This window comes from Eriocheir sinensis, chromosome 38 (genome assembly GCF_024679095.1).
Source record: "Eriocheir sinensis breed Jianghai 21 chromosome 38, ASM2467909v1, whole genome shotgun sequence".
Classification (NCBI taxonomy): domain Eukaryota; kingdom Metazoa; phylum Arthropoda; class Malacostraca; order Decapoda; family Varunidae; genus Eriocheir; species Eriocheir sinensis.
Window position 1 is genome coordinate 13089487 of NC_066546.1, and position 26407 is coordinate 13115893.

The window sequence follows — 26407 nt, forward strand, 5'->3', positions numbered from 1 at the left end:
ATTCGTATGCTCCTCTTTTTTGGTACTTTTCTTATTCCAATTTATAACTAACTAATCTATTTTTCTTTCTCTATATTTTCTAGTTATTTATTTTCTTTCACTGCTATGCTTGTCTCTTTTAGTGCTTATCTAATTTCAATTTAAAGGTAACTAATCTATTCTTCGTTCCATATTTTCGAGGTATTTCTTTAATTAACTTATATGCCTCTCTTTTTTAGTGCTTTTCTTATTCCAATTTATTACTAACTTATCTATTCTTCTTTCCTTATTTTTCTAGTTATTTCTTTTTATTAACTTCTATGATCGTCTTTTTTGGTACTTCTCTTATTCCAATCTATAACTAACTAATCTATTTTTCTTTCCTTATATTTTCTAGTTATTTCTTTTTATTAACTTCTATGCTTGTCTTTTTGGTGCTTCTCTTATTCCAATCTATAACTAGCTAATCTATTCTTTCTTTATTCTTCCAGATATTTCTTTTTATTAACTTGTATGCTCGTCTTTTTGGTACTTTTCTTATTCCAATCTATAACTAACTAATCTATTCTTCGTTCCTTATTTTTCTAGTTATTTCTTTTCATTAACTTCTATGCTTGTCTTTTTCGTACTTTTCTTATTCCAATTTATAACTAACTAATATATTCTTTGTTCCTTATTTTCGAGGTATTTCTTTTATTAACTTATATGCTCGTCTTTCTGGTACTTTTCTTATTCCAATCTACAACTAACTAATCTATTTTTTGCTCCTTATATTTTTATTTATTTGTTTTTATTAACGTGTATGCCTGTCTATTTTGGTTCTTTTCTTATTCAAATTTATAACTAACTAATCTATTCCTTCCTGATTTTTCAGGCATTTCTTTTTATTATTTCTATGCTCGTCTTTTTGTTGCTTTACTTATTCTAATTTATAACTAACTAATCTCTTCTTCCTTTATTTTTCCATGTATTTATTTTTATTAACTTCTATGCCTGTCTTTTTTCGTACTTTTCTTATTCCAATTTATAACTAACTAATCTATTCGTTGTTCCTTATTTTTCTTCTTATTTCTTTTATAAGTTTGTGTGCTTTTTGGTGCTGTTCTGATTTCAATCTATAATTAACTAATCTATTCTTCCCTTATTTGTCTAGTTATTTCTTATCATTAATTCTATGCCTGTCTTTTTGGTACTTTTCTTATTCTAATCTATAACTAACTAATCTATTTTTCTTTCCTTATATTTTCTAGTTATTTCTTTTCATTAACTTATATGCCTGGCTTTTTGGTACTTTTCTTATTCCAGTTCATAACTAACTAATGTATTCCTCGTTCCTTATGTTTTCTAGCTATTTTAGTATGCTTGTCTTTTTTGGTGTTTTTATTATTCCACTTTATAACTAACTAAAATATTCTTCTTTCCATATTTTTCTATTTTCTTCTTTTCATTAACTTCTATGCTCGTCTTTTTTGTACTTTTCTTTATCCCAATCTTCAACTAACTAATCTATTCTTCGTTCCTTATTTTTCTAGTTATTTCTTTTATTAACCTCTGTGCTCGTCTTTTTAGTGCTTTTCTTATTCAAATTTATAACTAACTAATCTATTCATCGTTCCTTATATTTTCTAGTTATTTCTTTCATTAACTTCTATGCTTGTCTTTTTTGGTTATTTTCTTATTCCAATCTATAACTAACTAATCTATTCATCGTTCCTTATATTTTCCAGTTATTTCTTTCATTAACTTCTATGCTTGTCTTTTTTAGTTCTTTTCTTATTCCAATCTATAACTAACTAATCCATACTTCGTTCCTTATTTTTCTAGTTATTTCTTTTTATTAACTTCTATGCTTGTCTTTTGGGTACTTTTCTTATTACAAAGGAATAACTAACTAATCTATTCATTCCTTATTTTTCTAGGTATTTCTTTTCATTAACTTCTATGCTCGTCTTTTTGGGTTCTTTTCTTATTCCAATTTATAACTAACTAATCTATTCCTCGTTCCTTATATTTTCTAGCTATTTCTTTTTATAGTTAATAAAATCAAGTTAATAAAAAGAGATGACTAGAAAATATAAGGAACGATGAATAGATTAGTTAGTTATAAATTGGAATAAGAAAACTACCAAAAAGACAAGCATAGAGGTTAATGAAAAGAAATACCTGGAAAAATAAGGGAAGAATAGATTAGTTAGTTATAAATTGGAATAAGAAAAGAACCAAAAAAGACAAGCATACAAAATAATAAAAAGAAGTAAATAGATAAAAATAAGGAGCAAAAAATAGATTAATTATTTATAGATTGGAATAAGCAAAGAACCAAAAAAGACAAGCATAGAAATTAATAAAAGAAATACCTCGTAAATAAGGAACGAAGAATAGATTAGTTACTTATAAACTGGAATAAAAAAAGCACTAAAAAACACAAGCATATAAGCTAATGAAAAGAAATAACTAGAAAAAAAGGAACGAAGGATAGATTAGTTAGTTATAAATTGGAATAAAAAAAGCACTAAAAAAGACAAGCATACAAGTTAATGAGAAGAAATAACTAGAAAAATAAGGAGCGAAGGATAAATTAGTTAGTTATAGATTGGAATAAGAAAAAAACAAAAAAGACAAGCATACAAGTTAATAAAAATAAATAACTAGACAAATACAAGGAAAGAAAAATAGATTAGTTACTTATAGATTGTAATAAGAAAAGTACCAAAAAAGACGAGCATAAAAGTTAATAAAAAGAAATACCTGGAAATATAAGGAAAAAAGAATAGATTAGTTAGTTACAAATTGGAATAAGAGAAGCACTAAAAAAGAAATAACTAAAAAAATAAGGAACGAAGAATAGATTAGTTAGTCATAAATTGGAATAAGATAAGTACCAAAAAGACGAGGATAGAAGTTAATAAAAGAAATAACTAGAAAAATAAGGAAAGAAGAATAGATTACTTAGTTATAGATTGGAATAAGAACAGCAACAAAAAAGACAGGCATAGAAGTTATTAAAAGAAATGAGCAGAAAAATAAGGATCGAAGAATAGATAAGTTAGTTATAGATTGCAATAAGAAAAGCACCAAAAAAGACAAACATACAAAATAATAAATAGAAGTAAATAGAAATAAATGAGGAGCAAAAAATAGATTCATTATTTATAGATTGGCATACGCAAAGAACCAAAAAAGACAACCATATAAGTTAATAAAAGAAATACCTCGAAAATAAGTAACGAAATTAGTTACTTAATAAATTGGAATAGGAAAAGCACAAAAAAGACAAGCATAGAAGTTAATGAAAAGAAATAAATAGAAAAATAAGGAACGAAGAATAGATTAGTTAGTTATAGATTGGAATAAGAAAAGCACCAAAAAGACGAGCATAGAAGTTAAGAAAAGAAATAACTAGAAAAATAAAGAAAGAAGAATAGATTAATTAGTTATAGATTAGAATAAGAACAGCACCAAAAAAGACAGGAATAGAAGTTAATAAAAAGAAATAAGTACAAAATATGGAAAGAAGAATAGATTAGTTAGTTCTAAATTGGAATAAGAAAAGCATTAAAAAGACGAGCACAAAGGTTAATAGAAGAAATAACTAGAAAAATAAGGAACGAAGAATAGATTAGTTTGTTATAGATTGGAATAAGAAAAGTATCAAAAAGACAAGCATACAAGTTAGTAAAAAGAAATACCTGGAAAAATAGGAAAGAATAGATTAGTTACTTATAGATTGGAATAAGAAAAGTACCAAAAAGACGAGCATAAAAGTTGAAATAAATAAAAAACTAGATACTATAAAGAACGAGGAATAGATTAGTTAGTTATAGATTGGAATAAGAAAAGAACCAAAAGGCTAGCATATAAGATAATAAAAAGAAATAACTAGAAAATATATGGAGAGAAAAATAGATTAGTCACTTATAAATTAGAATAAGAAAAGCATTAAAAAAGACAAGCATACAAGTTAATGAAAAGAAATAACTAGAAAAATAAGGAACGAAGAATAGATTAGTTAGTTATAGATTGGAATAAGAAAATCACAAAAAAGACAGCATACAAGTTAATAAAAAGAAATACCTGGAAAATATAAGGAACGAAGAATAGATTAGTAAGTTATAGATTGCAATAAGAACAGCACCAAAAAGACAGGCATACAAGTTAATAAAAAGAAATGACTAGAAAATAGAAGGAACGAAGAATAGATTACTTAGTTATAAATTGGAATAAGAAAAGTACAAAAAAGACAGGAACAGAAGTTAATGAAAAGAAATACCTGGAAAAATAAGGGAAGAACAGATGAGTTAGTTATAAATTGGAATAAGAAAAGGACCAAAAAGACTAGCATAGAAATAATAAAAAGAAATACCTGGGAAAAATAAGGAAAGAATAGTTTAGTTAGTTATAAATTGAAATAAGAAAAGCACCAAAAAGACAAGCATACAGGTAAATAAAAAGAAATAACTGGAAAAACAAGGAAATAATAGATTAGTTAGTTATAAATTGGAATAAGAAAAGTACCAAAAAGACGAGCACACAAGATAATAAAAAGAAATAACTAGAAAATATAAGGAAAGAAAATTAGATTAGTTAGTTATAGACTGGAATAAGAAAAGCACTAAAAAAGACAGGCATAAAAGTTAATGAAAAGAAATAACTAGAAAATATAAGAAACGAATAAAAGATTATTTAGCACCAAAAAGACAAGCATAGAAGTTAATAAAAAAAATAACGAGAAAAATATAAGGGAAAAAGAATAGATTAGTTAGTAATAGATTAAAATAAGAAAATTACCAAAAAGACAGGCATAGAAGTTAATGAAAAGAAATAGCTAGAAAATATAGGGAAAGAAAAATAGATTAGTTTGTTATAGATTGAAATAAGAAAACTACCAAAAAGACTAGCAAAGAAGTTAATGAAAAGAAATAACTAGAAAATATAAGGAAAGAAAAATAGATTAGTTAGTTATAGATTGGAATAAGAAAAGTACCAAAAAGACAAGCATACAAGTTAATAAAAAGAAATACCTGGAAAAATAAGGAAAGAAAAATAGATTAGTTAGTTATAAATTGGAATAAGAAAACCACCAAAAAAACAGGCATAGAAGTTTATAAAAAGAAATACCTGGAAAAATAAGGAACGCAGAATAGATTAGTTAGTTAAAGATTGCAATACGAACAGCACAAAACAGACAACATACAAGTTAATAAAAAGAAATTACTAGAAAATATAAAGAACGAGGAATAAATTACTTAGTTATAAATTAGAAAAAGAAACGAGCATAGAAGTTAATGAAAAGAAAAATCTGGAGAAGTAAGGAAAGAATTGATTAGTTAGTTATATATTGGAATAAGAAAAGAACCAAAAAGACAAGTTTTGGGGTTAATGAAAAGAAATAACTAAAAAATATAAGGAACGAAGAATAGATTAGTTAGTTATAGATTGGAATAAGAAAAGCATAAAAAATACGAGCATACAAGTGAATAAAATAGATAACTAGAAAATAAAAGGAACGCGGGATAGAGTACTTAGTTATAGATTGGAATAAGGAAGGTACTAAAAAGACGAGCATAGAAGTTAATGAAAAGAAGTATATAGAAAAATATGGATAAAATAATAGATTAGTTAGTTATAAATTGGAATAAGAAAAGCACCAAAAAAGACAACGATACAAGTTAATAAATAGAAATAGCTAGAAAATATAAGGAAAGAGGAATAGATTAATTAGTTATAAATTGGAATAAGAAAAGAACCCAAGGAGACAAGCATAGAAGTTGATAAAAAGAAATAACTAGAAAAAATAAGGAAAGAATACATTAGTTAGTTGTTGATTGGAATAAGAAAAGCACTAAAAAGACGAGCACAGAGGTTAATAAAAGAAATAACTAGAAAAATAAGGAAGGAAGAATAGATTAGTTAGTTACAGACTGGAATAAAGAAAAGTACCAAAAAGACGAGCATAGAAGTTAATGAAAAGAAGTAAACAGAAAAATATGGAAAGAAGAATAGATTAGTTAGTTATAAATTGGAATAAGAAAAGCACCAAAAAAAGACAAGCATACAAGTTAATAAAAAGAAATACCTGGAAAAATGAGGAAAGAAAATAGATTAATTAGTTATAATTTGGAATAAGAAAAGAACCAAAAACACGAGCACAGAGGTTAATAAAAAAAATAAGGAACGAAGAATAGATTAGTTTATTTATTATTATTTCAAGAATGGAATAAAGAAAGTACTAAAAACGAGCATAGAAGTTAATGAAAAGAAGTAAATAGAAAAATATGGAAAGAAGAATAGATTAGTTAGTTGTAAATTGGAATAAGAAAAGCACCAAAAAAGACAGGCATACAAGTTAATAAAAAGAAATCGCTAGAAAACATAAGGAATAAGGAATAGATTAGTTATAAATTGGAGTAAGGAAAGAACACAAAAACACGAGCATAGAAGTTAATGAAAAGAAATAACTAGGAAATATAAGAAAAGAATAGATTAGTTAGTTATTGATTGGAAAAAGAAAAGTACCCAAAAGACGAGCATACGAATTAATAAAAAGAAACATCTGGAAAAATAAGGAAAGAACAGATTAGTTAGTTATAGATTGGAATACGAGAAGCACCAAAAAGACAAGCATAGAAGTTAATAAAAAGAAATAACTGGAAAACTATAAGGAAAGAAATATAGATTAGTTAGTTATAGATTGGAAAAAGAAAAGTACCAAAAAAGATGAGCATAGAAGTTAATAAAAAGAATTAACTAGAAAAATAAGGAAAGAGGAATAGATAAGTTAGTTATGAATTGGAATAAGAAAAGCACTAAAAAATACAAGCATAGAAGTTAATGAAAAGAAATGACTAGAAAATATTGAGAAAGAAAAATAAATGAGTTAATTATAAATTGGAATAAGATAATTACCAAAAAAGACAAGGACACAAGTTAATGAAAAGAAATAACTAGAAAAATAAGGAACGAAGGATACATTAGTTAGTTAAAGACTGGAATAAGAAAAGAACCAAAAAAGATAAGCATAGAAGTTAATGAAAAGAAATAACTAGAAAATATAGAGAAAGAAAAGAGATTAGTTAGCTATAAATTGGAATTAGAAAAGTACCAAAAAAGACAGGCATAGAAGTTAATGAAAAGAAATATCTAGAAAATAAAGAACGAGTAATAAATTAGTTAGTTATAAATTGGAATAAGAAAAATACCAAAAAAGACAGGCATAGAAAAGAATAGAAAAGAAATAACTAGAAAATTAAGAACGAGGAATAGATTAGTTAGTTATAAATTAGAATTACAGACTGGAATAAAGAAAAGTACCAAAAAGACGAGCATAGAAAAATGAAAAAAAGAAATAAAAAAAAAATAAGAAAGAAAAAGTAGTTAGTTAGTTACAGACTGGAATAAAGAAAAGTACCAAAAAGACGAGCATAGAAGTTAATGAAAAGAAGTAAACAGAAAAATATGGAAAGAAGAATAGATTAGTTAGTTATAGATTGGAATAAGAATAGCACCATAAAGACGAGCATACAAGTTAATAAAAAATAACTAGAAAATAAAAGGAACGAAGGATATATTAGTTAGTTATAGATTGGAATAAGGAAAGTACTGAAAAGACGAGCATAGAAGTTAATGAAAAGAAGTAAATAGAAATATATGGAAAGAAGAATAGATTAGTTAGTTATAAATTGGAATAAGAAAAGCACCAAAAAGACGAGCATACAAGTTAATAAAAGAAATAACTAGAAAATAAAAGGAACAAAGGATAGATTAGTTAGTTATAGATTGGAATAAGAAAAGTACCAAAAAGACAAGCTCACAAATTAATGAAAAGAAATAACTGAAAAATATAAGAAAAGAAAAATTGATTAGTTAGTTATATATTGGAATAAGAACAGCACCAAAAAGACAAGCATAGAAGTTAATGAAAAGAAGTAAATAGAAAAATAAGGAACGCAGAATAGATTAGTTAGTTATAGATTGGAATAAGAAAAGCACAAAAAAGACAAGCATACAAGTTAATAAAAAGAAATACCTGGAAAATATAAGGAACGAAGAATAGATTAATTAGTTGAATGGCATGGCGGGGAGGGAGGGGTGCAGCCAATCACAGGAGCCGTAACAAACGCTGCCTAGACGCCAGATGAACAGGCTCCGTGAACAGACTATAGTAGCTCTAAAACGTGTCTGAACTTTACTCTTTAGGACAAAGCGTTACATTCTTACTTTAAAGAGTTTCCCTATTAACTGAATTGATGTTGTGGAGTAAAGAAAAGTGGCGTAAAAATGTATCTTCGTGGAGAATCTAAAGTTATATGAGGCCCTGAAACCATGACTTGTTTCTCCTCCTCGACGGAACTAAATTTAGGTTAAGTGAGGTTAGATTATGGTGAGAAGGGATTGATGTTTAATGGAGACCCGGAAAACATGTTGACTTACGTTAGATTTGAGACTTCGATTGTTTCTCCTCCTTGGCGGAATTGAAGGTAGCCATGGTCAGGATTGAAAAAAAATGTCAGTGAAGACTCGAAAAACCATTAAAGAAGTATAAGGTTTGTGTAGACGTGCGTGAAGGCATAAAAGTTTGTTCCTCTCTTTCTCTATCCATCTATCCATCTATCTATCTATGTTTACCTTTGTCAGTGATGGAATAAACTCAGCACGGGAGCATAGTGACAGGGAATACAGGTCAATGAAGTTAAAATTGAAATCTTTATCCTGGCTTTAGTGGGTTTGGCGCGCCGCGGAGGTGTGTACAAACGTCAACGCTGGAAACTAATGAACGGTTTTAATTCTCGTGACGGAAGGGACGAAGAACAACGGTCAGAGGTCCCTTAACGCAAGTCACTGTGGAGCCTGCTGTGGTCTGTGGAGTGACGATGTTTGTATTGATGCTGGGAATGGGTTGTCACGTGGGTATTTATTATTCTCTCTCTCTCTCTCTCTCTCTCTCTCTCTCTCTCTCTCTCTCTCTCTCTCTCTCTCTCTCTCTCTCTCTCTCTCTCTCTCTCTCTCTCTCTCTCTCTCTCTCAACAGTGCACATATTTTTGCGTAATTTGCAGTGTAGCCAACTTGAAATGCTAACATCTGCCTACTTTTTGTCTTTATGGTAACACTGCTGACCAAGGCGAAGGAATTTACTGAACGATCAAGGGAAACTATTATTTTTTCGTTTTTATATTTTTTTGCTGCCGTTGGAGTGATGATTTTGATGACACCGATGGACGAATACTCTGAAGATGAATTTCGTTAGTCAGTCACGTTAGCACACCTGAAGAAATAAATGGAGATGGATCGGATGCTGCGCTGAGCCTAGCCTGCGCTCCTCAAAGTGGATTTATTGATCTCCCTGCGGCCACGAGTTTATATTTATGGCGTCGTTAAAATTTTTCTTTCTGCTGTTTGTATATGCATCAGCCCCACGTCGAAAGTCAGGAGGGACAAGACATAAGGGACAAAGAGGAACGCACAGTAAATAAATAAAGGCTTTGTGACCGCGTAGTGATGGCGCTGTAAAACTTTTTCTGTGACAGCTTATTTGTTCATGGGATTCGTGTTAGATGAAAGAAGAGGCAGAGAGGAGTGAGAGCAGCGGTGGTCTAGTGGGTCAGAATGTCTACCCATGGAAATGAACGGCCAAGGTAAGGTGGTTCGAGCCCAATGCAGCCGTATGGAATCAAGAAGGGCATCCGGTCTTATTCCACGTCCTACAACCCCAAAATCGCGACCACTAATATATGAACATGGGTATAACTGTTAAGACAAAAAAGAACGGTCACATAATGGAAATTCAACGCCTGTGGGTCAATGGGTGTAGCCTTGAACCCTTGAGTATGATTTTGAAGGCTCCGTGTAACTCTTTTCTAATAGTATCGTAGACTTTCTCCTTTGAAGGTTTGTTTCCTTGTATGATTTGGGGTGGAGGGAAAGTTGGAAAGTTTCGTTTAGTCGGCGCAACATCTGTGGTCATATGCCGGAGAGAGACAGAAGGGGAAGGAATTATACGAGAAGGATTATTATAGGAAAAGGACAGCGCAAGAGGCTCAATGTCATGTAACCTTGAACCTCTTGCACATAGTTCTCTGAGTAATATTGTTGAAATGTATATTGGTCAAAGGGTATGGTGCTAAAGGTCTTGTAACATAACCTATTTGCACTTGTTATTTTTTTACACCAAAGAAAACGGCTCAAGGGCAACAAAAACAAAACAAAAAAAAGTGAAAAAAAAAAAAGCTCGCAACTCGCCCCACCCATAAAAGACAAAAGTAAAATAATTTATATATTTGTGACTTATTGCACTTATTATCTTCCTTAGTATTGTTGACACGTTTATTGCTCAAAGGTGTATTAGGCTTAAAACCTTCTTGCAGTTACTATTTTACTTATTTATTTAGTTAGTTAGTTAAAAATACCTTATTGCACTTATTTTTCTTAGTATTGTTGAACTGTTAATTTGACAAACGCGTCTGAGGCTCGACGTCCGGCATCCTCTAAGCTCTTGCTCGATTATATTTCTAATTACTTGACGTTTATTGGTCAAAGGCATCTGATGTTCCCTTTGAAGAAATCCTGTTAATAGAAACGCGGGGCCAACAGAGGTATTAACACAAGAGCATCAGGGGAGAGAGAGGATCCGGCACTACCACGAAGGGATCTGAACACACGATCCGCCTCGCCGAAATAAAGGTATGAAGACTTAATCCCTCTTTGAAAACACGAACAGCAAGACAACTCTCAACTAAATTGGCTTTTGCTCTTTTCGGAAACCTTTCTATCCTCTTGACTTAGCAGCAATACATAACAGGTCTCTCTCTCTCTCTCTCTCTCTCTCTCTCTCTCTCTCTCTCTCTCTCTCTCTCTCTCTCTCTCTCTCTCTCTCTCTCTCTCTCTCTCTCTCTCTCTCTCTCTCTCTCTCTCTCTCTCTCTCTCTCTCTGTGTGTGTGTGTGTGTGTGTGTGTGTGTGTGTGTGTGTGTGTGTGTCAGGCCACGGAGTAAACCGGTAATTGTCTAGAGAAGTTGTATGCAGAGGTAAGGACAGGTAGGAACGCTGCTTAGTTAGTGTTAGGGAAAGGGACACGGGGCAGCGAACACTCACACACACATACACACGCAAAAAATCTAAGGCGTGTTTCCCCCTTCACTTAGGTTACTGTCCACAATTAAGTACGCACTCTGCCATTTTGTGCTCCTGTCAGGTGGAAAAAGTTCTTTGAAATAACTCATCTGACATTAAAATGAAAACTGATCAAAATGTAATCCTTGTGTCTATATTTGATTTTTGTATCCCGGGTAATTAATTTATTTTTTTGACAATAGTGATTTGAGTAATTTTAGTTATTTGTTTAGTCTAACTGTATTATTTCCTGACATGATTACTCTTTGGAATGTGTCGGACAGATTGGCGCACACCCTAAGCTTAATATTTTTATGTAACATAATTTCCTGCGTGGTGTAGTGGTCAGCGTGGCTGGCTAAGACTCCGCTGGCCCGGGTTCGGATCCCGGCCCAGGCAGTCGGCGTGAAGCTCACCCAGCTGTTGATCCTCCTTTTCTGGCTGGTCGATAAATGAGTACCTGGGGCAACCTGGGGAAGGTAAACTGTGACAATGTGGATTTCACGTTGACCCGTGTCACGCGGTAACCACCACAGGCTCAAAGGGCAAACGGGTCGGAGATGAGCACCGCAGCCACGCGCAGCTGTATCGTATGCACCCACCTTTACCTTTACCTATTAATATTAATTGGAACGGAGTCTATTAATTGGCGAAAACACTCTTCCTTAAATTTCTCACACGTGTCAGTTGTGCAGGTGTTTGTGTTCTGACTTCACTCCCCGACTTTCACACAATGAATATTCAAACTTTCAAATCCATTCTACTGTTCGAGGATCGGTTCGCTACCGAGAATCCATTTGCACACGCTCTGGGTTTTTTTTTCTTTTTTTAATGAAGGCGCGTACACTTAATGCCTGCAAACATTTTCCGCCTAATGGTAGACAGTTTGACTTCAAGGATCGCCACTCTACTCGGGCACTGTTTGTTTATTTCATCACGTTCACTGTTCATTCATCACTTTCTCTGTTCACTGTCTTCACGGGATAGAACAGGTACAGACAGATATTGCCTTTAGCGAAACCTTTTCTCCGATAATTGCTTTTTCTTGAACTTAAATTTCTTATTATTCTTATTATTCTTATATTTACATTTATAAGCAAAGCACACCTATATTTTTCTTCTTTTCTTACAAATTTTCACAGGTGAGGTACAGACAAACTGCTTTTAGGCGAAAGTGTCCTCTCTTCCTCATATGAACCTCAAATAGTTTACATGATTTATACAAAAGATCCATATTTTCTAACGAAGAACACCAATATTTTTCTTTTTCGTCATTAACACTTCCCTAAAAAGCTAAAGTATAAAGAATGTTCAATAAATGCGTGTTACCTCAATAGGCTGAACGGTCAGTGAGGCGGATATGAGCACCGAGGCCTTGCGCAGCTTTAGAGCATTCCCAACTTTACCTTCAATACCTGGAAACAAAAGGAGAGGTGTGCCGTGGATAGATTGTGTGTGGGGGGGAGGGAAAAAGGGAGGGAGGGAGGGGGGAAGAGCGGTCAGAATTTGGAACAGGAAAACACATGGAAGGCTTTTACGAGATTTAACACATTTTTACAACCGAGGAAATCAGGCGAAAGGACGTACGAGGCCACAAAAAAAAAATAACACCGAACACAAACGACAAACCCCACAAAACCGGAGGAACAGCAAAGCCTTCATAAATTCTTTCCAAAAATACAAACGGAAAAAATGAATAAAAGTAACCTATAAAAAAAAAAACTAAACCGCTCCCGGAAATCCATTAAAAAAAGAAAAAAGAATCTGCCGGAGGGATCGAACCGTCTGTTTGTCGAAGTCACCCTCACCTTTGCCCTCCACCCATTGTCTCTCCCCTATTTTCGCTCTCCCTTCTCATTTAGTTATTTCCACACCCTTTGTCCTTTCCTGCCCTTCCCCTCCATAGTGTTACCTCCACACCGCTCTCTCTTACCCGTTCTTCTATTTCCGTTATTGTCTCCGTTCGTCATTCACCGTTATTCTTTACCTGTTCTATATCTGTTATCTTTTTCTCATGTCACACGTTCATTTCTCGATTCCCGTTCTTCTATTTCCGTTTTATCTTTTTCTCATGTCACACGTTCATTTCTCGATTCCCGTTCTCCTATTTCCGTTCTTCTCTCTCCGTTTTTCTTTCACCTTCATTCTCTACCTGTTCTGTGTCCTGTTTTCTCCACCATTAATAACCACCTCTGTTAACTTTTCCTCATGTCACCTGTCATTTCTCGATTCCCGTTCTTCTATTTCCGTTCGTCTCCGTTTTTCTTTCACCTTTATTCTCTACCTGTTTTGTATCCCGTTTTCTTCACCATCTGTAACCATCCTTATCTTTTCCTCATGTCACACGTCCAGTTCTCTATTCCCGTTCTTCCCTCACTCGTTCCTCTCCATTTTCTTCTCACCTGTTCTTCTATTCCCGTTATCCCCTCCCTGCTGTTCCTCGCCCGTTCTCCTCATCAATGGTAACCTCCTCCAGGTTACGCGTTTTCCCTTCATCCTTCCCTCATCCTCTCCTCCCCTCTCTTTTGTCGATCTCCCTTTCTTCCCTTACGCCTAACAACCCGTGTTCTCCTCAAAACACCCCTACTTGTCCCCCTTCTACTTGTGTCCTTCCCCATTCATCCCCTCCCCGTTATCTTCTTCACATTGTCATTCCCCATCTCCTATAACCGTTACCCATTATTATCTATTACCACCTCCTTCGCCCCTTTCCCACGACCATAACCCTCTCCCAATTCCCCTTCACCGTTCTTCCCTTACACACACACACACATGTAACCATCACCTCGTCTACCATCTTTCCTTCAGCCTCAGGACAACCACCCTGGATGCCCCCAAAGCTCCTTGATGCGATGTATGTATAAAGGTATTTTTGAAGACCCGCTGCAGCCTCACACACCTGTCACCTGAGCTTGTGCACCTGTGTCTTCTGAGGCCTGATACTGCAACCTGAGGAAGACAAGAAAAAACACAAGGAGGCGGATGACAAGGAGGAGGAGGAGGACGAGAAGATGTGTGTAACGTACCTGGTCACACTTACAATGTCAAAAGTGTTTCCTTGAGGATGTTGAAATTATGCAAAGCTTCCTCCTCCTCCTCCTTCTCCTCCTCCTCCTGCCATGATCGAGGAATTATTAACGCGACACGCTGAGCCTCGACTTTCTCCTGAACCCGGAAATGTAGTGGATAACCCGGTTGCCACTCACATCTCCCATTCAGCGTCACCCCCTACCTCCCATGTCTCTCCCTCTCTCTCTCTCTCTCTCTCCCTCTCTCTCTCTCCTCTTCCTCTTCCTCTTCCTACTCCTGTCTGTGTCCTCTGTCTTTCACCTCCGTCTTTCCTTCAAATATAGTTCATTCATCATCACTTTTCTTATTTCTTTTCTTTTTTAGTCCATGTTTTTAGTTTCCTCCTTCCCTTCCCTTTTCTTTTTTCCATATTTCACTTTTCCTCTGCTTCCTACAATCCTGACTTCCCTTCTTCTCTATCTCCATTCCTTTCTTCCACCCTTCTTCCCTCCAACTATCTCTCTTCACCTTCCTTCAGACCTCTTTCCTCATTCCTTCCCTCCCTTTCTCTGTTCCTTCCTCTTATTTTCCCTCTCTATCTCCCTTTCTTTCTTCCACCCCTCTTTCCTCCACCCATCTCTCTTCACCTTCCTTCTACCGTCTTCCCTCTTTCCTTCCCTCCCTTTCTCTGTTCCTTCCTCTTCTTTTCCTTCCCTTTCTTCCTTCCTTCCTTCTAATCATTTTCCCTCCATCCATCTCTCCTTTCCTTCCTTCCACTTCTCTCTCCTCCTCTACATTTACCTCCCAGTGTTCTCCTATACTCTCTCACCATTCCTTCCCTCTCTCCCTTATTTCCTTCCACTCCTCTCCCCTCCATCCATCTCTCCCTCCCTTCCCTCCACTTCTCTCTCCTCCTCCACCTTTACCTTCAAGTGCCCTCCCACACACACTCATTTCCCTCATTTCCTTTCCTTTACCAACGTGCCTCCTCCTCCTCCTCCTCCTCCTCCTCCTCCCAGCGTGCATGTGACGTGAGCGCCTCAGAAAGTGCCGCGTCCAAGCGAAAAATGGTGTAAGCTTAATTGATTTTATTGAAAACGGAAAACTTCACCTATTCAGCCAAAGTTAATATCAGTTTTTACTCTCAGGGTTTTCTTTTCTCTTTCAGTGTTTTTTTTAAATTTTGTGTTCACTGCTTTTCGTTTTTATGGCTTATCAATACTTCGGAACCTTTTTTATTATGAAACTCAGATTTATATTTTTTCCACGGCATTTATGATTGATTTTCTTACGCTTATGGCCTCACACTTTTATATCGTATTTACTATTTATCTTGTGTGTATGTCATTTATCACGTTTATGGTTCAGTATTTTATATATCCTAGCAATCATCTATGTTTGTCTGTGTGTGTTCCTGCTATTTTTGTGTGTTTGTGTGTCTGGAATATCACGTTTCTGGGTCTTTTTTAAAAATTAATTTATTTATTTATCTATTAATTTATTTATTAATTTATTCATTTATTTATCTTTTTTTTTTCGTGTGTGTGTGTGTGTGTGTGTATGCGAGTGTGTAAGTGCGTTGCTTGGCATGCGGCGGGGACGTGGAGGGGGGGGAGGGGGGGCGGGGGCAGGAACACTTGTTATCAACGTCAGGAAACACTTTCACGCAGCGCTGCATGTCAATACCCGCTGGGGCGACGACGATGCTGGGTCATGTCCTGCTCGGGGGGGATCTTGTACTCAGCTGATCGGCACTGGCGGCGACACACAGCACGATTATCAAGCTCGACGGGCCATCAAGTACGTCTCGAGTATGAGCACTATGGTACAATTTACTATTAGAGCTACTTCGTGTTATTTTCTCACAGTAAAGGAAACATCTTAAAACCTAACCTAACATAACATAACATAACATAACATAGCATAACATAGCATAACATAACATAGCATAACATAACCTTACCTAACCTAACCTAACCTAACCTAACCTAACCTATCCTAACATAACATAACATAACATAACATAACATAACATAACATAACATAGCATAACATAACCTAATCTAACCTAACCTAACCTAACCTAACCTAACCTAACCTAGAGAAAAAGCGAAAAGAAACAAAGCCCGCTAAGCACATGTTCTGAAAAAGCAGATGGAAATAAGCGGCCAAAAGAGAGATCAATTCCGGATGGAGAAGCGTCATAAAATAAACTCCCGCACGAAGATACACGTAATATAGCCTTTTGATTATTTCCAGGTCGACAGGTTATCACGTCTCAGGTATCTACACAACGATACACTTTGTTATGAGTTATTTCGGCCTGAGGTAAATTGTTGCGAGAAGAGATAAGTGATACAACCTTTTGATTACTTCGAAGTCAACATGTTATCGGATACGTCTCTTGTATCTACACAAAAACACACTATCATCTATTTTGTCTTCAGGTAAACTCCCACATGATAAGATATTCCAGGTGAACTGTCTATCAGGAGTCTCTAATATATACACAGCAATACACTTTACTATAATCTATTTTGTCTTTAGGTAAACTCCCTGGGATAGGTGAACTGTCTATCAGGAGAGTTTCTTTTATATACACAGCAATACACTTTACGATCATCTGTTTTCTACTGGGTAATTCTGACGCAGGAAGATACGTAATATAACCTTTCGATAATTCCAGATGAACGAGCTATCTTGTATCATTTCCTCGATTTCCATTATATACTTAACAATGGAGTGCTTCCCGCTTAGAGTTATTAATTTTCGTACACCGGTAAACTGCCGCACAGGGTGATATGAATATTACCTGTCGATGATTCCAGGTAAACAGTCTATTAGATTCAGCTCGTGTATTATTCATAAGACAAACAGTTACAAACTACATTTTCTATGAAGGCTATTTTGTATGACGTATGTTTTTGTTTTTTTTCAGTTAATGAGATAGACAAAAAGCTGGGTGAAAAATAGAATGAATAAATGCCCACACAGTATTACCTGCTTTTGATTTCCAGGTACACGGCCACAAAAAAGGAAAAAAGTCCAAAACAGCGAGTTACTAAACATAAAAACGTGCTTTTTCCTTTTCTTTATTTCGGGGAGTAAAATTTTCTGTTACATTTTTTTTCCAGCTTTCTCGCACTTTTATGTAGTTTCCCCCAAAGCTCGCCCGTGCTCTGTGCTGCTCCTTGCACGCCACCTCGCGGCAGACAAAGCAAAGGAGGACAAAAAAATTACGTGATGCTTAAAAAAAACAAAAAAAAAACAAGAGGAACAGAGCGCTTCGCAAAACACACTGCGCTCACATTACGAAATAGGCCCATGAACACAGAAACTGTATATCAATCAAACAATGCATGGGGGCATACACCGGGGGCCGCGTTGCCTTGCCCACCCTACGACGCCCTCTCCGGGGGTTCCACCAAGCAAATTTCCATGCACGCCCTTTTTCAACGCCAAGCAAAATAAATACAAAAATAAATACATAAAAAAACACCAAACAATCTACATACCTTATTAAAGAGAAAATGATGCACACCAAAATCAAGTGAGGAACAACACATATGAATTTAAAACAAGAAGAAAACAATAGAAAGCCAAACACACACAATCTACACCTGCCTAATTAACACAAAAAATACGCATATAATACTCACGTGAGAACCAACGCAGCTGAATCTGGAAAAAAAACAGTCACAAATAGATTAGCAAATAAATAAATGAACGTGCCATAGAAAAGCTACACATGTCTAATAAACGGAGAGACAGAACTACGCACAAAACAAAAAACATACGTCATACAAAATAGCCTTCATAGAAAATGTAGTTTGTGGCTGTTTGTCTTATGAATAATACACGAGCTGAATCAAATAGACTGTTTACCTGCGATCATCGACAGGTAATATTCATATCACCCCGTGCGGCGGTTTACCGGTGTACGAAATAACTCTAAGCGGGAAGCACTCCATTGTTAAGTATATAATGGAAATCGAGAAAATGATACAAGATAGTTCGTTCATCCGGAATTATCGAAAGTAACAAACAGATAAGTAACAAACAGATAAGTAATGGATAAGTAGATAAAGTAGATGAGTGAATAAAAATAAACAAGTAACTAAGAGAATATGTAAGTAGTTAAAAAGGTATAATAATCAAGTCAATAATTAAGTAAAAGAAGTAAACAAATAAATAAATAGGTAAACAAATGGGTCAATAAATCAGTAAATAAGTGAATAAATAAGTAAACAGGTATATAAGTAAATAAATAAGTAAATAATAAGTAAATAGACAAGGAAATAAGTAAATCAATAAAGAGAGAAGTAAAGAAATAAACAAGATAGACCTAAGACCCGACACACCTCACAAGCACGCCAGGAGCCAAGCAAACACACACACACACACACACACACACACACACACACACACACACACACACACACACACACACTGGGACAACCCAAGCAGCGTGAGCGCCAATGACTCGCCCAATGACCCGAGTTTTTTACGCCAAATGAAGGTGACTGCTTTTTAAAATGATCATGACCCAAACACTAATAAGCGAAAAATACTAAAAAAAAAGGGAAAAACGAAAGTGTAGCAAGTGGGGGAGGGAGGAGAGAGGTGGGGTTAGAGGAGGCGATGCATTTCCAAACCTTTTCAAATTGGGTCAACGTGTTTTTTTATGATTACGTACGACTCAGATATCAGAAGAAATACGTGAAAAAATGAAAAATATGACTTCCTCGTTTAATTGGTCATAAGTTAAAATTCGTTCAACTTTGTAGGACCTTTACTCTTTTCAATTTAGACGGCGAGTGTTTCTTTACGATCGCAACTCATATATCAGCACAAAATACGTTCCAAAACACGTCTTCGCGGAGTAATTCGTCTTCCGATTAAACACATTCTGCCGTGCACTGAGAGAAGGGAAAATTTGTTCAAGTTTTTTATTCTTTTTTTTCTTTTTTTACAGCAAAGGAGACAGCACAAGGTGACAAAAAAAGGAAACAATAAGAAAAGCCCGCTACTCGCTGCTCCTGTAAAGAATCCCAAGAGGAGGCCGAAAGAGCAGTCAGTTACGTGAGAAAAGGAGTCCTGATACCTTAGTTTAATCCATTGCACGTGTGTTTCGATCCCAAATTAAGGCGGTGAGTGTTTCGTTTGCATCAACTCAAATATCAACAGAAAAAAAAAAAGACTTGAAAGCACGAAAATTTGTCTTTCTGGTGCAATTCATCGGTAGTTTAAACCCATTCTGTCGTGTTATAAAAAAATATGAAAAATTTAAAAAGTCATACGGTAGTAATTCGTATTGGCTCAAATCCTCTGCAGTACTGAAAACATATGTAAAAATAGATCTCTGCTGTAATCCGTTTTCAGTTCAATCCAGTTCTCCGTGTCATTCTATTTCAAATTAAGGTAGTAAGTGATTTCTTTTGTTGTTGTTTGTTTGAGTCAAAAATAATATCCGCTCAAAAAATACGTCTTTCTGTAGTAATTCATCTTGAGCTCAGTCCTTTCCACCATGTATTTCTATAACATATTAGTCACAACTTATATATAAACATAAAAAAAATAAGTAAAGGCAAAATCCAATCTACCGTGTGATACAAAGAAGTAAAAAAAATGTTAAAAAAAAATCCTCTCAAAGTTCCATCCATTCCGCCGTGTGTTAATGTTCCAAAATACGGCATCGAGTGTTTATTTATCACAACTCAAAAATACCAACACGAAACACTAAGCAAAGCACTACAAAAATACATCTTCTTCGTGCGATTCGTCATAAACTTAATCCATTCTGCCATCTAATAAAACAAAAGAGGAATAATAAAATAATAACTTCTAGGATTTATGCGTCTCAAGGCAAAATCCAATCTACCGTGTGATACAAAAAGGGGTGAAAAAAATGTTAAAAAAATATCCTCTCAGTGTAATACGTCTAAGTTCCATCCATTCCGCCGCGTGTTTCTCCTCCAAATTAAGGCGCCAAGTGTTTCCTTAATGATCACGCCTGAGATAACGCCCGCGACGAGACTTTCAACCTTCGCATGAGAGACTTTTCCGAGCACTTACCATTAGCGACTTTCTTGACGACTCCTGGAGGTGTGAAGGGGAGAGGGACAGGTGTGAGAGGTGACGTGTGTGGGTGGGGGGAAGGGGGGCGTGTGTGTTCGTGTGTGTGTGTGTGTTCAGGTGACGCTCAGGTGTGGAAGGAATCAGGGAAGGAATGGAGGAGGAGGAGGAGAGGTAGGCATGACGGTAGGAATCTGTAAGTCAATGAATGAGGAACGATATAATTGATTCTCTCTCTCTCTCTCTCTCTCTCTCTCTCTCTCTCTCTCTCTCTCTCTCTCTCTCTCTCTCTCTCTCTCTCTCTCTCTCTCTCTCTCTCTCTCTCTCTCTCTCTCTCTCTCTCTCTCTCTCTTGTCTATCAAAAATGCTATCAAATTACACTTTATAAACGATCACACACACACACACACACACACACACACGCTACATACAAGATCACGAGGGCATTAAAAACGAAGACCCTTAAGCACCTTTTCGAAGGCGACCAATCACATTCGTTTCCCGGTTCCTGACGTCATCGGGCGCGGACCAATCGGGAGGCGGCGCGGATAAGCAGGTTATGCATAGCGATGATGGGATGAACGGGGCGCGCGATGATAATACAGCTTCGGCATAAAAGGATTGCCATTGATGTTAACAGAAAGGATGAATAAATAATGAGGAGAGGAAGAAGATGAGGATGGATGAGAAGATGAGAAAGGAGAAAAAAGAAGAGTAAAGGAGAAGGAAGAAGAGAAGGAATTGAAGAAAAAGAAAGATAAGAAGAAATGGAGAAGAGAGGAAATGGAGGAGAAGAAATGGAGATGAAGAAAGGGAGAAAAAAAAAAGACGAAGAAGATAAAGACGAAGATGAAGGAGAAAAATACGAAGAAAAAAAAAAGAATATAAAGAAGAAAAAGACAAAGCAAAAAAGAAAAAGAAAAAGATGAAGAAAAAGTCGAAAAAGAAAGGCGAAGAAAGATCTAAAAAAAGACAACGAAGAAAACGACACAAAATAAAGACATTGAAGAATAAAAAGTAAAAGAAATTGAGAAAGAACTGCAAAAACAACACCACAGTTCAAACACAAGGACAAAAACAAGAGCCAGGTAAAATAATTGGAAAGCTCACACACACACACAAAAAAAAGTACTTCAGACCAAAAACATTAAAAAAAAGGAGAAAATAAACAACCCGAAAATTGCACTTCCGAATTCTTAAGCGAAGTATGAGGACAAAGGAATAGGAAGCAAGCAGACAGGCGGCGTCGAAGCAAAACTGACGCGACGAAGCGAGGAGCGTTGAAGGGCGCGGCAGAATAAATAGAAGTGATGAAAAGAAAATAGCTCACCACCAGCGCAAAGAAAATGAGGAGTTACTGCACAGAAAACGGAGGAAGCGCTTAAGAGAAGAAAATGGAACGCGTGACAGTGCTGCAGTGAAGGAACAACTGTGGCAAACGGGGAAAAAATATTAAGGCTAGGAAATTACCAGAGAGAGAGAGAGAGAGAGAGAGAGGAGGAGGAGGAGGAGGAGGAAGAGGAGGAATTCGTTTTAGCATCACTCACCAATTTTGATTTTCATTAGAGTATATTTGAATTTCGAGAATTTTGACTTTATATTAACCTTCCTCCCCTCTCTCTCTATTTATCACACACACACACACACACACACACACACACACACACACACACACAAGCATATTCAACTATTCTTTTTCTCATTGTTTTGTTTTCTTTCGTCAAAACTTCTCTGATTCGGTTTGCTTTCTCTTCCGCACTTTTCTTTGGGCGGCGGCAGACAGCACAATAAAATATGCTCGCGCGGAATAACGAAGGAGGCGCAACGCAATAACACTCAAAATAATACAAGAAGCCTTCAGCAGTGACGGTGTCTGGATTGCCACAGTCAGTCAGTCTGTCTGTTTGTACCATGAGATTACCTGCCTGTCTGTGTGGCTTTGTCTCTCTCTAGGTGTTTGCCTGTGTATGTCTGTATGTTTGTATGTGTTTCTTTTTTTACAGTAAAGAAACAACTCAGCGGTAATAAAGGATACAAAATAGACCACCATAGCGCTGCTCCCACAAAAAGAAGACCACCTCTTCTCCCGGAATTGACCTCTCTTTTGGTCACTCTAATCTTTTTAGGAGCAGCAAGTAGTGAGCTTTTTTTTTTTGTGTGTGTGTGTGTGCCCTTGAGCTGTCTCCTTTGCTGTAAAAAAAAGAGGGCCTGATTCTGTTATGGAGAGTTCGGAATACAGTTGAATGTTTAGTGATGAAGGTGTTAATGACGCTCAACAATAACACGGAATATATAACAGCGGCATTCAAGTTCTCGGTCTGTTCTTTGCGCATGCATCTACCTCATCATCTGTGTAAGCTGCATTTGTATTAGGTCTATATTCTCGAACATGACAGGGTTTACACACACACACACACACACACACACACACACACACACACACACACACACACACACACACACACACACACACACACACACACATTTCGTAAGGCTTTCGTAGAGGTTGTCGGTATTTTCTTGGGTAGGCTTCTGAACCATGAACGCAAAAAACATACATGAGAACCCGACTAATCTCGTTTTTGGTCTTCGGTAATATTTCCTGTAAGAACCGAATGCGTCTGAGTTTCAATCAAAGGTAAGGCGATCTGAATTTTTCCCAGGTGGCTGTCACTTACACATAACTCAAAATAGAAAAGGGTTCAAGTCACGTCGTCTCACTCCGTCTTGTCTTGTTATGCTCCACCTTCTCGGCGACTGTTCTCTGAAATTCCAACAACACCGCCGCTGGCCTCGTTATCTCCCACAAGTATTTCCACGACTACTACCTCTAAAAACTTCTCCCCGGCACACCTTCCCCGGTCCCTCCCTCAATAACGATGCCCAACTTTCACAATTTATAACTTGTTCTAACGCACGGCAGCCCCGAAACCGTCTTCTGCATACACATTCCTCACTGGTAAGCTGTGTATTTCTGAATATTCTGCTTTGTATAACTGTATACAACAAAAATAAGTTTGGAGCTTTTATGATCATTATGTGTTTTGGTTGAATTTAGGGTTGAAAATATTTTGCCAACAAACAAACAGCATATACACACTCTACTCTATTTAGGAGCAGTAAGTAGCGGGCTTTTTTTTTTTTTTCATTATTGTTTTCTTTTTTTTACGCCCTTGCACTGTTTCCTCTGTTGTAAAATAATAACAATAATAATAATAATAATAATAATAATAATAATAATAATAATAATAATAATAATAATAATAATAATAATAATAATAATAATAATAATAATAATAATAATAATAATAACAACAACAATACGAAAGAACCCTAATAACGCCATGTAAAGGAACAAATGGAAAATCAGAGTAAAAGAGTGACAATCCAAATATAGCAGAAGGCAGGGCAGACAAAGAACCAGGTAGACAGACTGAATTATTACCATTGTCAAGGCACGCTCGAGTACAATAACATCAGTGAGGTGTGGAAACTATTCAGAAAACCCTTTGCCTTGCCCTGAAAATGATGAAGAAACGGCGATTCTCCCATTATTTTGGTGTCGCTCATCAAATTACAAAAAAAATCTACTATCTAAGCATTTCTTCATCTGTGTTTCCTCCTGCCTACGACTTTAACTCCGAAGAGGAAGTATCAAGGCGAAGGGCCAGCCGAAAATAGTCCATCTCTTCATTACTAAAAAAAATCTACTATCGAAGCATTTCTTCATCTGTGTTTCCTCCTGCCTACGACTTTAACTCCTTTAAGAGGGATGTATCAAGGCGAGGGTCCAGCCGAAAATAGTCCATCTCTTCATTACTAAAAAAAATCTACTATTTAAGCTTTCCTTCATCTGTGTTTCCTCCTGCCTACGACTTTAACTCCTTTAAGAAGAAGTATCAAGACGAAGGGCCAACCGAAAATAGTCCACCTACTCTGGAAACTCGTACTATCTTCTTTTCGCTGGAGCTGCGTTTAACTTGCCTTTTTATTATCATCTTTTGCCCGTAAGCTGCTTTCATTACAACAAGATAAAAGTAAAAATTCGTAGCCATTCCTCGCAAGATCTTAATCACCACACCAGCTTTTAAAAACACTAACATATATAAAGGAAACCGCACGGCAAGAATACAAGCCAACAGAGCCTCGGGACAATACTCTAAACGGCCTCAAAGGAGAGTTCTGCAAACCTTTACTCTCCGTGTTGGCGGGAGGACGGAAGCGACCATTCCCGAGTTGATAACGCGACGCTCCCTTGAAATGTGAGGCGCTGGCAAAAATACTGGAGGAGAGAGAGAGAGAGAGAGAGAGAGAGAGAGAGAGAGAGAGAGAGAGAGAGAGAGAGAGAGAGAGAGAGAGAGAGAGAGAGAGAGAGAGAGAGAAAAGAGAGGAGAAAAGAGAACAGGAGAGGAGAGGAAGCAGGCACGGACAGACAGACACAGATACAGACAAAAACACAGACACAGTAAGACAAACACATGCATAAACAGATACAGACAGACAGACATAAAGACAAACACACAGACAAACACACATACACAGAGTTACAGAAATGCAAGCACAAGCAGACAGACATGAAGACAAACACAGACAGACCGACATACAGACAAACGAACAGACAGAAACACAGACAGCCAGATCTGATAGTAAAGAGGGAAAAAAAATATGAAGTCAGGGACGAGGCGGAGAAAGTGTCAGGGAAGGAAAAGTTGGAAGAAAAGAATGAAAAAACTGAAAAAAAAAACTAAAAACCAGGTAGACCACAAACGGATGAAAGCAGTAAAAAGAAAACATCAGAGGAAAGGCTCTGAGAAAAAAAGAAAAGAAAAAGTGAAGCAAACGAGTGAAACGAAGAAAAAAACAACGCAGAGCAAAGCAGAAAAAAATAGAGAAAATGGAAAAAGAAATGTCAGGACGAAACAACCAGGAAGAGAGTGTTTTGAAGGGCCAGAGAAGTGCCTCCCAAATAGCCAACGGTCGTGAATAGTGTATTGAAACCCATATTCATTTCGGTTCTTTTTCTCTTTCCTCGACTCTTCAAACACCGACACCCGGCAAGAAAAATATATCCAGTGCAGCTCAGCCAGTTCTTAGGAAAAAAAAAGGAGGGAGGGAAAAATGCGACTAAATCTGGAACCAATAATGAAAGTAAAAATTATGTGGAGAAATGAATATAAAAAAGAAATGCAGGAGGGAAAAGAAAGGGGTGGCAAATACCCTCAGGCTTGGAAACGGTGTAAGGATTCTTTCAGCTGAAATACAAATGTGTGTGCATGTGTGTGTGTGTGGAAATGTATGTAAGGAAAAATAATACGAGTAAACCTTGAACAAAAGTATAAGTTAAGGTGATGTAGAGAAAAAAAAATAAATGCTGGAGAGAAAAAGTTATCAATAATACTCTCACAAAAGGGAACGATCTAAGAATTCTATTAAATGAAATCCAAATGTGTGTGTGCGTTTGTACTTCGGAAAACAGGAGGAGAAAAATTATGAGTAAATCTTGAATTATTAATACAAATAAAGATGATGCAGAGAAAAAGCAAAACAAAAGCAGGAGAGAAAATAGATTGATAATACTAATACAAGTAAAGATGATGAAGAGAAAAATGAAAAAAAGAAGGAAAGAAAATAGATTAATAATTCTCTGATACTAGAAAACGGATTAAGAATTCTACCAACTGAAATCCAAATGTGTGAGAAGGCAGGAGAATAATCATAACGATTTTTTTAATGTAATATAAAAAGTAAATGAGATAAGAGAATAAAAATGCGAGAAGAAAAAAAGATTGGTAATACTCTCATACTCATCACGACAAACAATTCTTTTTTTTTTTTTTTTTTTTAATGTCCAGGGGGAAAAAAAAAAAAAAAAAAAAAAAAAAAAAATAAAAATAAAAATGCTCTCCAATCACAACTAATATAGCCTGCTGAAATCCAAATGTGTGTGCGTGTGTGCGTGCGTAGGAGAAACTACAACTAAATCAATTAAAAAAAAAAAAAAAAAAAAAAAAAAAAAAAAAAAAAAAAAAAAAAAATAAAAAAAACTACTAAATGATCAGCGAAAAAGTAATGCGGGAAAGAATAAAAAGAAAGACTAATACTTACTTTTAAAATAGGGAACGCTCACAGAATTCCATCACCTAAAAATCGGAATGTGTGTGCATGTGTGTGTGTGTGTATGTGTAAGTGAGTTAGGTGTAGGTGTGTATGTACGTGTGTGTGTAGGTATCATGACTACTC